The sequence below is a fragment of the Macrotis lagotis genome, chromosome X (genome assembly GCF_037893015.1).
Source record: "Macrotis lagotis isolate mMagLag1 chromosome X, bilby.v1.9.chrom.fasta, whole genome shotgun sequence".
Classification (NCBI taxonomy): domain Eukaryota; kingdom Metazoa; phylum Chordata; class Mammalia; order Peramelemorphia; family Peramelidae; genus Macrotis; species Macrotis lagotis.
This window is the reverse complement of record NC_133666.1, coordinates 171,695,372-171,708,595: the sequence shown is the minus strand read 5'-3', so window position 1 is coordinate 171,708,595 and position 13,224 is coordinate 171,695,372. Positions and strand designations below refer to the sequence as shown.

General features: G+C 33.7%; 1 long non-coding RNA gene across 3 annotated transcripts in view; it reads right to left on the bottom strand.

Moving 5' to 3' along the window:
* Nucleotides 1-13,224, bottom strand: part of LOC141502659 (uncharacterized) — a 169,671-nt gene that overhangs the window by 84,350 nt on the left and 72,097 nt on the right. The window contains exon 4 of one of the 3 annotated variants that reach the window (XR_012472611.1): nt 8,095-8,902. The exons of the other annotated variants lie outside the window; for them this stretch is intronic. This is a non-coding gene — a long non-coding RNA (uncharacterized LOC141502659). Of the gene's footprint in view, nt 1-8,094; nt 8,903-13,224 lie in introns of those variants that run through there. 3 annotated transcript variants of the gene reach the window in all.

Below are 13,224 nucleotides of genomic sequence, written 5' to 3'. Positions count from 1 at the left end.
AAAAGGAGTAAAAGTGTGACCTCAATTGAAGAAAATTTAGCTATAGTCATATCCTGCTGAATTCATGCAGATAGAAAGGATTAAGGACCTGAAATATTCATTGAAACTTTAAGTTCTTGCAATTTATAAAATTTCCCTTGAACTAAAAATAAAATGTAGAACTAGTCAGAACTATACTCTGGAGTCTTATTAAACTTTCTATAAAGTGTTTATAGTATGCAAAATATACATGTGCTCTTTTTCTATTTTAAACCTATATTGGAGAGTTTGATTTCAGCCTAACACATGTCAGCTGTTCTGAAAACACTTGAAAATCTTCCTTCTAAATAGAATGAGTAGAGAATAGGGTTATTTTATTTTTCCTTTATAAGACTTAGATTATATTAGTTTTTTGATTGTCATTATTATCCACAATAGAAAAATATTAAATTTTATGTCACTAAAAATTGAGCTAGGAGGCTTTGTAATGAGGAGGAAGAAAAGGACGATGATGATAATGATGATGATGATGATGATGATGATGATGATGATGATGATATTGATTGAATCCAAATAGAGTCTAGGTAATGTCTAAGATTCAATATTGGAATCACAAGGTCTTCCATAAATAAAAGCTATGTGAACCTAGCTGACAATATATCCATAAAAAAATCATTGAACTAATGACTAAGTTATACAAATTTGTTTATGGAAATGGATGGGATTTACAATGCCCATTTATTACTTACTTCCTCCAGAAATTACACAAGGGTCATCCATCAGGAATTCAAATTTAATAATCAATATAGATTATGCAAGAAAATAGTAATGATGTTGTTTGCCCTTCGTGCTAGAAGAAGACCATGATATCAGAGAGGTGATGCCATGACAAGCACATGCATTAGATTTGAGTGAGAGGGTGCTGAGCTAAGTCACCAGTCTCACTTTCTCCTCCAGAATCATTTGAGTCCTTTGACAGATATGAATCAGGATGACTGGAGATCCCCCTGGATGCATGATAATCAGGATTAAGTGATTTGCCCAAGGTCACACAGCTAGTAAGTGTCAAGTGTCTGAGGTCAGATTCAAACTTGGGTCCTCCTGATTCCAGGACTGGTACTCTATTCTTCCTACTACCTAGCTGACCTATGATGCCTGCCAGTGTGAAGGAAAGTGCAATGGATTTGGATTTAGATAGCCTGATAGCAAGAAAAATAGTAGAAATTGTGCAACACATTTCCCCAGTCTATAAAAATTTGATACGTATTAAAGAGAGGCAGCTAGGTGACTCAATGGATAGAATGGTTAACCTGGAGTCAGGAAGAACTGAGTTCAAATCCAAACTCAGATACTTATTAGTTATGTGACCCTGGAGCCAAATAATTAATCTCTATTTGCTTTAATCCACTAGAAAGGAAAAATAACAAACTACTCTAGTAACCTGGCCAAGAAAACCCTATAGACAGTATTATATTATATATATATTATATATAATATATATAATATATATTATATTATATTATTGGTCCATAGGGTCATGAATTGCTGAACATGATGTTGAACAGTAACCTGCTGAGTCTAATAAGTCGTTACCTAGCATCTAGACATAAATATCAGAAATTCATTATCTTTCATATACTTCTTTCATAAGCAGGTGACAAATCTCTCTACTATAAGTACAGATCTTAAAAAATTCAGAGAACTCAACTAGTAAACTACACTACAATTACCACAGGCCAAAATATTACCAATAATTACACAGATATGAAATTTATCCTTAAGAACATTTTAATAGATATTGCCATACCAAATCCTCATTATCTCCAAGTTACATAGAATAAAATACAGGGGGTCTAGCAGGGGAGATCAAAATGAAGTAGAAGCAGAATGAGGAATAATTATCCCTGATAATCTCATCTTCTATGAATCAAACCAAGGATTTTCTTCACTGATTCTTTAGCTAGATGATTCAGAGAATAGAGCACCAGACCTGGAATCATGAAGACTTATCTTCTTGAGTTCAAATTTGATCCCTGGCACTTACTAGAAGTGTGATCCTGCATAAGTCATTTAACCCTGTTTGCCTTAGCTTCCTCATCTATAAAACAAGCTGGGAAAAGGAGCAACACCAAGAAAATTCCAAATGGGGGTCATTAAAAGTCAGACATGACTGAAGTAACTGAACAACAATCTTTAATGAGCCTAGATTTATTCACCAGTGAAAATTATTTAAAGTAGTAGAAACTGCAAAAAGCAGATTGCAAAAATTAGCATCTGCCTAATGCCTAAAAAGACACAATCAATATTCTCCCATTAACAAAGGTTATGTGCAAATTTTGGACATAGAAAATTCTAGACATAGAAAAATCTATGAAGGAGAGACTATATCAAGCAGGAGGTATTCATGTATCCAGAATAGAGATAGCCAATCATCAAAAAGGCTAGGGATGGAAAAACCAGACAGATTTTTCTGGGCTACCACAAACCCAGAAAATTGTTAAGCAAAACATTTAAAAAGTGGTTGAAAAGGTTGTCTGTGCAATTTTCCAATGAATAAAATAAATGAAAATCAGATTCATTCCCCATTAGTTTTGCTATTATTTGATGTTATTAACTCATACATAGTTGAATTTTGTTATTCTTGTAAAATTCATTTTTTTTAATCAATTCACAGGTTTAATTGCCATGAATTGCTTTTCTATCATTCTGGAATTTTGTCACTTTCACCATCTTTGTGATTATGATGTGTAAAGGTTGTTTGATTCATTTAAAAAAATTCCTTTCTCTAATTATTAGTGATTTTTTTCTGCCAGCACAGGATAAGTGGGGCTGTTTCCTAGGGAGATGGTAGGAGCAGGGGTGGGGGTGGGGTCAAATTTGGAGGACATTCAGACAAATGATGATCCCATAAAGGAGGGTGGCAATATAGATATAATCCCAAATACATTATGTCCTCTAACGAATGATAGCCGCCCCCAGTTGTCCTTCCACCAGAGTCTAGAGAAAGTATGACTCTAAGTAACTCACCTTCCTGCTTATTGCTAAGTCTAAGTCTTAAAGGAGCAGTCTATTCACCCACAGTTCCTCCCACCCAAAGTCAAACTAGGAATAGGGTGTGAAGCTACAAAATTCTGGTAACTCTTATTCTTTAGAAAAGATAGGAGGTCTGGTCTTACCACCAAACAGCAGGTTAATATCATAGTTAAGACCAAGTGGTGAGTATGAAATTTGTGTGAGGAACACTATTGAAGCACACTTGAAACCGGAACATTCCAGAGTTTGATTACCAAGGGAAGGGGAAGTGGTTATCCTACCTTCATCAGGTTATTTGCCAAAAGATCTTCTTCCCAAGAAGACATGTTCCCTTCTCCTACCTCTCTCCACCCAGAGTACACATCTTCTTAGAAGATAAGCTTAGACTCACACTCCCACCACCTTCAGGCCTTAGCAGGAGGTTCTGGCCTTTTGCCATTCCCTACCTTCTGCCAGCCCTCACCCAACATCAGCATGAAGAGGGAAGTATAGTTAGTTGCCAGAGTCACACCTGCATAGATATAAGAATAGTGGGGAAAAGGTAAGTAAAGCTTAGTGTTATGCCTCCCCTGACATCTTGGTGATACATGTTCTAACTGACATCCAGTAACCAATCAAAGACTAGTTTAAAAAAATAAGAAAATATTCTATAGCTCCTTTCAGTTATAAGGTTCCTAGAAAAAAGACATATTCTCTTTGCTTACATTTTCTGCTCTTCCCAAGGTGATTTGTGATCCCCCTCCTCCATTTGTTTATCTGTCGCCCTTCCTTAAAACTGTCCCATTGATATTTTATCTTTGCAATATGGAGCATCAAGTTGTCATTCTCCTCCAAAAAGCTGAGTCTTATGCAAATGACTTGTGAGTCCTGAAGCATACCTATTTACTAGAATCATACCAATAGAATATCACTATTTGAGAAGAGTGGACTCTCTTCTTAATTCTCTACCATCTGCTTTGGGATCTACCACTTGATTGAAACCATTCTTGCTTTTTTTTTAGGTTTGTTTTTTGTAAGGCAAACGGGGTTAAGTGGCTTGCCCAAGGCCACACAGCTAAGTAACTATTAAGTGTCTGAGACCAGATTTGAACCCAGGTACTCCTGACTCCAGGGCCAGTGCTTTATCCACTAAGCCACCTAGCTGCTGGGAAACTTTCTAAAGTTACCAATGACCTTTTAATTACTAAAATGATCAGTCTTTTCACAGTCCTCCTCCTTGACCTCTTTGATGCTTTTGATACATTTGACCACTTCCTCTCTGGCTACTTTCAGAATACTGATACTACTCCCTTCTGGTTTTTCTCCAAAGTTAGTCTCCTATCATTATCCATGTGCTTTCAAGTCAAGTCTATACCTAATATCTATCTGGCACTTGGGGAAGACAAAGAAAAGCAAAGTAACATGTCTCAAGGAACTCACAATCTAATGGGGGAGACTACATATAAATAACTATAGCAAAACAAAAGATCTAAAGAATCTTAGAGCAAAGGCATTAGCCTTAAGGAAGATCAGAAGGTAGGGTTGCAGATTTTAGCTGAAACTTGAAGGAAGCCAGAGAAGTTAAGAGATAGAAATGAGAGTATTTCGGGCATGGGAGATAGCCAGGAAAATGTACAGAATCAGAAGGTATATTATCTTGTAGAAGAAACAGCAAGGATAACAGTGTTATTGGAAAATAAGAGGACATAGAATAAGGGATAAGATGTTTTCTTGTCCTACTAGTCATAGCTATATCTTCAAGTTCTGTCCACTGATCTCTTTTTCTATTCTCATTCTTGATGATATCATCAATTCCCACAAATGCAATTATCTCTTTAAAAATAACTTTGAGATCTATAAACCCATCCCAAATCTCACTCCTGAGCTTCAGTTCCACGTTACCACTTTGCTTCCTGAATATTTCAAACTGTATGCATGACCATTAGGCTTCTCTACTTTACGATGAAGAAACTAAGGCTCAGATAAGTGAAATTTCTTAGTCAGGATACCCCAGTTGACAAATGTCAAAGTGGTTGTTATTTGTCCTTCATTCTCTCTTTCTTTTGTTGGGGGGGGGGGGGAGTTCCAAAGCAATAGGGTTAAGTGACTTGCCCAAGGTCACACAGCTAGGTAATTATGAAGTATCTGAGAGTACATTTGAACTCAGGTCCTCCTGACTCCAGAGCCAGTGCTCTATCCACTGTGCCACCTAGCTGCCCCCATTAGGTTTCTCTAACTCAATTTGTCCAAACCTGAATTCATTCTCTTTTCCCTTAAATTCATCTCTTCTCTATACTTAATCTGTTTCTATTGATAGCACCACAATCCCTCAAATTACCCAGTTTCACAACCTTAAATATGATTTTCCCCTCACTCATTATATCCCAAAAGTCATCTTTTTCATTCTACTTCCTTAACATTTCTCTCCTCCTTTTTCTTTCTTTTTGTAAAGATGGACCCCACCACTTCTCACAAAGATGATGTAAGTTTCCAAATTGGATTCTGAGCTATGTGTCACTTTTTTCTCTAATCCATCTTCTACATAACTGCAAAAATAATCTTCCTAAAGTATAAGTCTGGCCTTGTCATTCCCCGCTTTTTTAAATTTGTTTTCTATTAACTTTGGAATGAAATATTAATTCCTCACTTTAAAGCCCTTTCCCAACCTGGCTCTATTCTTCCTTTTAAAGACTTATTTCACATTTGATTGTGTATTTATATTTGATTTGTTTTGTTGATTATATAGAATTAAAAACATAGTGGAGAAAAATAATAATACAGATTAAATTTAAGAGTGTGTCCTGCATTTTTATTTTAAGAAAGCTAGTTGCTAAATATTTATCAGCACACTACTCCATAGGCTACTTAAAAACCTAGATTCCCCCCTCATTTCCACTTCTTAGAAACCCTAAGTTCCTTCAAGCATGAATTACTATAAGAAAATTTTTATTTTATAATCAGTTATTGGTATTGTTTCCCCCTCTTCAAACTTACATGTATGTACTTGTTTATATATTGTTTTCTTCTTGAAAATATAAACAACTTGAGGGCAAGGACTGGTTTCTTTTGTTTTTGTAATCCTAATACATAACACAGCTTTGAATAAAGTAGTTGGCTAATAAATGTTGGATTGGATTTGGATTTGATGAAAAGTTAACCAGATGATTCATAGGAATAGGTCCTTCCCACTAATCTCTCACTAGTATCTCCAGGTTTCTCTCCTCCATGCAAAAATTCCCTGACAAATTAAGGTTCTTTGCTGTGAGGGCAAATAATTTAAATGATGTCCATGGTGATTTCCAATATTTAATTTCCAAGAGCTTTTTGATAATTTTTATTCTCCCTTTTCAAAACTGTTTGTTCCAATATAAACAATACATTAGAGAGAAAAATCATCTTTGGGGGGCTTTGGAACTGTGATGAAGGTAATGATAAACCTGGAGTACAAAAGAAAAAAGATGAAACTTGCCTCTCATATCTTGACAAGGTGGTAATGATGAACTTAAAATGAAAAAAAGAGACATATGTTTTCACATATGACTAATGCTGGAATTGATTTTGTCAGACTATGCAGCTACAAATTGAAGGATTTGTTTTTACTTTTTTTAAAAAAAGGGTTTTTTGGGGGTGGATAGAGCACTGGCCCTGGAGTCAGGAGACCTGAGTTCAAATATGACCTCAGACACTTAATAATTACTTAGCTGTGTGGCCTAGGGCAAGCCACTTAATCCCATTTGCCTTACAAAAACCTAAAAAAAAAGGGGGGGGGTTGAATGGGGGGAAGGTAAGATGGGGATTGAGAAAATGGTTTTTAAAATAAAATATTGAACATTAAAATAAAAATATTAAACAAAGGAAGGAGGTAGAGAATTGTTCATATCTTTTGACTGCTTATTGAAGAATTGCTTTTATTTTGATAATATGTTGATTGTAGGTTTTAAACATCATTTTAAATTAGAGATGTTCAATTGGACTTTTTTCTAGTTTTAAATCTTTTCTTTTCATTTGGATCCATTTTTTTCTGTGCAAAAGTTTATCAGTTTTAATTTTTTTCCATTGAATTAAAAGTACTTATCTTTCCTTATATTCATATATATATATATATTGTAGTTGATTGTCTTTCACCCACCCATTTGGCCACTTCAAAGCAATAATCAATCAAACTAAATGATACTGGTTAAAAATTAAAATATTAATTAAATAATTAATTTAATTTTGGGGTTAATAAATTAATACTAATAAAATTAAAATATATCAGCATAATTTAAATAGATAACAAATAATTAAAAATAATTTAACTCAATTACCCAGAGTTGTAACATCCAGAACACATATAGTTGGGAGAAAATACCCTATTTCAAATAATTGCCACAAAAACTAGAAAACATTTTTGCAGAAATTAGATTTAAACTAATACCTTAAGTTGCATACCACAATAAGCTCAAACCAAACTGTTTGTAGCAGTACTTTTTGTAGTACCAAAGAAATGTAAACAAAGCAGTTGTCCCATGTACATAAAAGTAATGGAAGAAACAATAAATATAAATGATATAGAGCACTTTGAGAAGACTGATAAGAATTGATGTAAAATGAAGTAACCAGAAACTATGTGGACAATGATTATAACAATAATAGAAAGAACAATGAAAGCAGCAGTAAACAGAATAGTAAATAGAAAGAACAGTGATTGCAACAAAAACAGAAACTAAATGCAATGAAATTGAAATAACCAATTTTAGCCCCAAAGAAATGGTGCTATATGAGAATATAACTTCTTTCCTCCTTTGAGGAGGTAGAGCACTATGAGTATGGATTATTGCACTATAATATAGGACTAGGTTAGTGCATTGGTTAGTTTTGCTGAGTTTTTTTTCATTCTTTGTTAGAAGGAAATATTTTTGTTATATTTTATTTCATTCTTTGTTTTTATTCTTCATACATATGTATATATATTATATTCATATCTTCTTTTATTCTTCACATATGTGTATACACATATTTCATTCTTTTTATATGTGAGTATATACATATGAATACACACATACATAATAAAAACAGAAAAGATATAAATAAATGTATACATAAATAATAAAATGATAAAAATGTGTATAACATATGTAGACCTATATGCATGCATGTTATATATGAATTTTATATGTGTTTATGTATGTATGTAACTTCTCTGTTAATGAGAAGATTTAGGAGGAGGTCTGTTATTTTTATAAAAATCATTTTCTAGTTATAGAAGACCTGGATTTGAATATCAGCTCTGCTGTTTCTTACTAACTTTGTAAACCTGAGCAAGTCATAAAACTTCTCTAGCTCTCTCAGTTTCCTCATTCATAAAATTAGGAATTTGGATTAGAGAATCTAAGATATCCCTTTTAGCTTTAATCTATGCTCCTATGAACCATTAATAGAAATCCTATGTGTGTCTTAGTAGTTAATGTTCAAAATATTTAATTATTTTTATTTTAAATGGTATTTCCTCTTATATCCATTTCTTCCTTTCTGTTCTACTATCCATGTGGGATATAAGAGGTGTTCATGGAGGACTAGCAACTCTGATGTGAGGCATTTCCAAGCCTTTTTCAGGGCTGCTTATTTTTTCTCATTTGTGGCTCAAATCCACATACTGCTAAATTGTTTAAGCAGATGGACTAAGTCAGGTTGAGGGTAATCAAGGAGTCTCAAACCCATTGGTGAGTTATCTGCCCCAAGGATGTGAAGACTTTCCCCAACTGAATGAACAGATGAGAATAATTTGTTCCAATGGCACAAAAGTGACTGAAGTAGGCACTGTGGCTTCCTTAGAGCTTGGTCAGACATGGAAGATGCCAAAGTCATCTACTGCATCTTGGGCCATCATGCATCATCTTGATTTTTGTCTTGCCACTGGACCTCTATGACTCTGTAAGAGAGAGGAAAGCTGACAAATTTGTACAACTCTGCCTTACCTAATTCAATTCACACACAAGTAAAAACATCACCAGTAACTTCATTGGTCCTCTTTAAAAAAGAATAAACAACAGCTATCTATGTGGCATATTGGATAGAGTACCAGACTTATCCTGTGATGGAATCTGGTTTCAGATACTTACTACCTGTGTGACTCTGAGCAAGTCACTTAACCCTGTTTTCCTCAGTTTCTTTATCTGTAAAGTGAGTTGAAAAAAAAATGGCAAGCAATTCCATTTTCTTTGTCAAGAAAACCCCAAATGGGGTTACAAAGAGTCAGACAAATTAAACCACTAAGCAACAAAAACACACGTTTCTTTACTAGCATGTAGAAATGCTAATAATATTTGTAAATTTATATTATATTTTAATGATTATGGGATCAGAGTGAGATTTGGAAGGAACCTTTAAATTAATCTGGTTCAATTTCCTCATTTTACAAATAAGGAAACTGAAGCATAGGAAGTTAAAGTAACTTTTTTAAAGTCACATAGCAAGTAAGAAGGAATTTGAACCCTAATCCTTTAGGTTTAGAAATAAAGAATTCTTTTCCTTTTTATATAATAAAGTTAGGGGAAAAGATAACCTACCTGAAATGTAAAAATGACCTGATTTTCACATTTTAAACACTGCAATCTTGGAATCTTCTGCTTCCTAGATATTCCTGCAAACCCTTTTATAATCTTTGAGGATCAAACCACATATATAGAATATGTATTTTACTATTTCCATTGTACCAAGCTTAAGTATTTATTTATGTTAATGAACTCATTTAATTCAGACAGATTTTCTTGTGTTTTCTAAGTGAATTTTTCTATTATCTTCTAACATAAGTATTTTAACTATTTTTCATAATTTTTATTAATATGGATTATTATTAATTCTTCCAAATGTCAAATAACACTTTATTCCTAATATAAAACTAATATGGTATAGCTTCCTCTGCTGATCCCCACAATCAAGATCCATATGTCCTTCCTTTAGCTTTCTCCCCATTCTTCAAGTTCTTTCTTTCCTTTTAATCTCATTGTATGAGGCTGCAACAATCATTTCTTAAATATTGCATCCTCATGGTCCCTCCCTTAAGTTAGTGTCTCTAAAAGAAAATATCCATGGTGACTCCTTATAAAATGTAAATTCATTGAGTTTCTTTATATTCTAATTCATTATTTTTCTTGTGATTCTGACCATTACTTTCACAAATGAAAATTTATTCAACTGTTCACCAGTTGGTGAAGCACCCTCTTCAAATCTAGTTCTTTGTCACCTCGAAAACATCTGCAATAAAAATTTACAATTATTTTCCTTTCCAGAAGTGGAAAGGGATCCATTGTAAGACCTTTCAGACTGACTAGTAAACATAGAAAGATAAATTAGGGACATTTTCATATTGAAATAGATGGAATTAAAATCTAATTCATTATTTTTTTGTTTCAATTGTGACCATTACTCTCACAAAATGAAAATTTATTCAATTATTCCCCAGTTGGTGAAGCATTCTCTTCAAATTTAGTTCTTTGCCACTTCAAAAAAATCTGCAATAAAATTTACAACTATAAAACTTCCTCTATTTTTTCCCTCTACAACATTATATCAACAATTTTGAAAGACTTAAGTATCTAATAAATGCAATAATCAACCATGATTCCAAAGGACTAATAATGAAGACTCCATACCACTTTTTGATAGAGAGATGATGGATTCAAGATGATGGAAAGAAATAGAGGCTTTTAGAATATGGAAATTTATTTTATCTGACTATGTATTTTTGGTTTAAGTATTTTAATTTTAGTTTTTGTTTCTTTTTTTCAGTGAGAAGTGGAATTGAAGGGAGAAACAATTTCTTGTTATTGGAAAGAATTTTTAAAATAAAATAAAGGAAAATGCTAGTTTTCCCAGATAGTTAATTTGGGACCATCTTCCAATTTTCCTTGCTTTTAAATATATCATATTCAAATTTTTCAAAAAGAAAAATCTTATGCAAATTGGAGTGGCATTTTTTGTATATGGTTTACTTCTTCCTTCTAGAAATTGATGACTACTATTCATGGTAAGTTGAATTTTAATTTCTTCTTTATGAAGTTTAATAATCTGTCAATCTCCACTTTGTTTTTATTGCCTAAGAAGTTTTTTCTTGAATGATTTTCTGAAATTTTGCATTCAATATTTTTCCCCTGCAAATATTTTCTAAGAAATCAGTTATTCTAAGGTAATCCTTCTGAATTCTACCCTCTAACTCTGTTATTTACATTTGCAGTTCTCTTAAATCACCTTCCATTGCTATTCTTTGATTTTGTTAACTGTTTTTCAACTTCTACTTCACTTGGTTCCATAAAAACCAATAAATTATTACATAGGTTCTACTGATTAATTAAGAGTCTCCATGGAATTTTCTTAATTGCCTTCATTTGTATTTCCTTCACTGACTTTAATTCCATCTATTTCAATATGAGAATGTCCCTAATTTATCTTTCTATGTTTACTAGTCATTCTGAACAGTCTTACAATGAATCCCTTTCCACTTCTGGAAATTTTCACCCTTCTGGTATTCACTGTTTAATAATATAATCTTCCCATCCTCCAACATTTTTTCATTGTATTGAAGCCTCCTTGTCTATGAAATGATTTTCCTCATTAGACAGGATTTCTTTTTTCCTCCATTTTTCTTCAGGCTGCACTTCTGAATCTTCTGACTTTCTCTGCTATGCTGCCTTACCCTGGAAGTTCATTTCACCCCCCAGGATTTTCACCCTCTCCAAACATCCATTTTTAAGGAAAATGTGTTTATTCTTCTCTGGGCTGACCTTCCAGACTTTTTCTACCATGATTTCTGCAAGTATCTGCCTCCCTTTTTTCTGTTCTTTTATTTGTATTCTCAGAACTTAGAACATAGTGGTTGGCACATTATAAGTGATTAATAAATGCTTGTTGACTTGACTTTAAATTTTTCTTTGTTTACTTTGGTGCATTTGTTGCTATTTTTAAGAAGTACTGGACTCAAACACATTTAACAGTTCCTTTGGCAAGGCATGGACTGTCTGTCTTTCAGGAATGTCAAGCCAGAAAGACTGTTACAAGATTCCTCATTCTGTCATCTTTTCTTCCCCTACTGTTCTCCTCCCTACCTACTCTCTCCTACAACATTAATGCATAAAAGCATAAAATTCTCTCACTCCTTTGGTATCTCAGGGTTTGGTCCTAAGAGCTCTTTGAGTATGACCCCAAACTCTAAGTTATCTACCATTATCTTAATGGTCAAGTATCAGTAAGCATTTTAAGTTTCATTTGTTGTTTGAATTGAGATAGTATTAGCAATTAGTTATTGCTGTCTTACTGAAGCAATTATGCACAATTATTCATATCATCACTTGTAACAGGGTGTGTTGCAGACTTCACTAGATCTGCCTTTCCATTAACGATCTTCTTCCCAAGAGGGGATTCCAGCCATGGGATGAAATACCAGTAAAGTCAGTTGCCATATGTGGAAAACATGAGAAAATCATTTATTTGGGACACACAGATGATACTTTGCACTTAGGGAAAATTTCAAAATTTTTTTAAGGAAAAAATAATGGGGGGTGGCTAGGTGACACAGTGGATAGAACACTGGCCCTGGAGTCAGAAGTACCTGAGTTCAAATCCGACCTCAGACACTTAATAATTACATAGTTGTGTGGCTTTGGGCAAGCCACTTACCCCCATTTGCCTTGCAAAAACCTAAAAAAAAAAAAAAAAAGAATGCAAACATTTGGCCTGTTTGTCACTGAAAAAGAATGTTCTAAAGGACAATCTCTTCCACTCTATCCCAATACACAGCAAGTCCAAGCAGTGTTGCTATACTAACCCACAAGGACCACTAAGTCACTGGGTGAAAAACCACAGAAAAACAAAGTTGACCAGCCCTGATGCTATACAAATTGAGCAATGTTTCAGGTTCTGCTGGAATGGAGCTTCTGTTAGAAGTGGAAAGCCCTGTTTAAAGTAAATATATGCCAATGCAGCTTTTTAAAATGTTCTTTCATTTTAACACAGATCCCACCAATAATACTCCAGTTTGGTTATATTTTTGGAAGGAGATAAGGAAATGAAAGAATTGGATAGCATCATGACCAAAATACCTTTCAGTTCCAAATCTTGTAGGACATATGAGAATGTGTGGACCATAGATCTCACATCTTGACCCCAAAATCTGAATTCCAAACCAGAGAGATGAATAGTGGAATAGTCTTGCTAAAAATTCTTACTCTCATAAAAGTATAGTGGAAAAAAGGAACT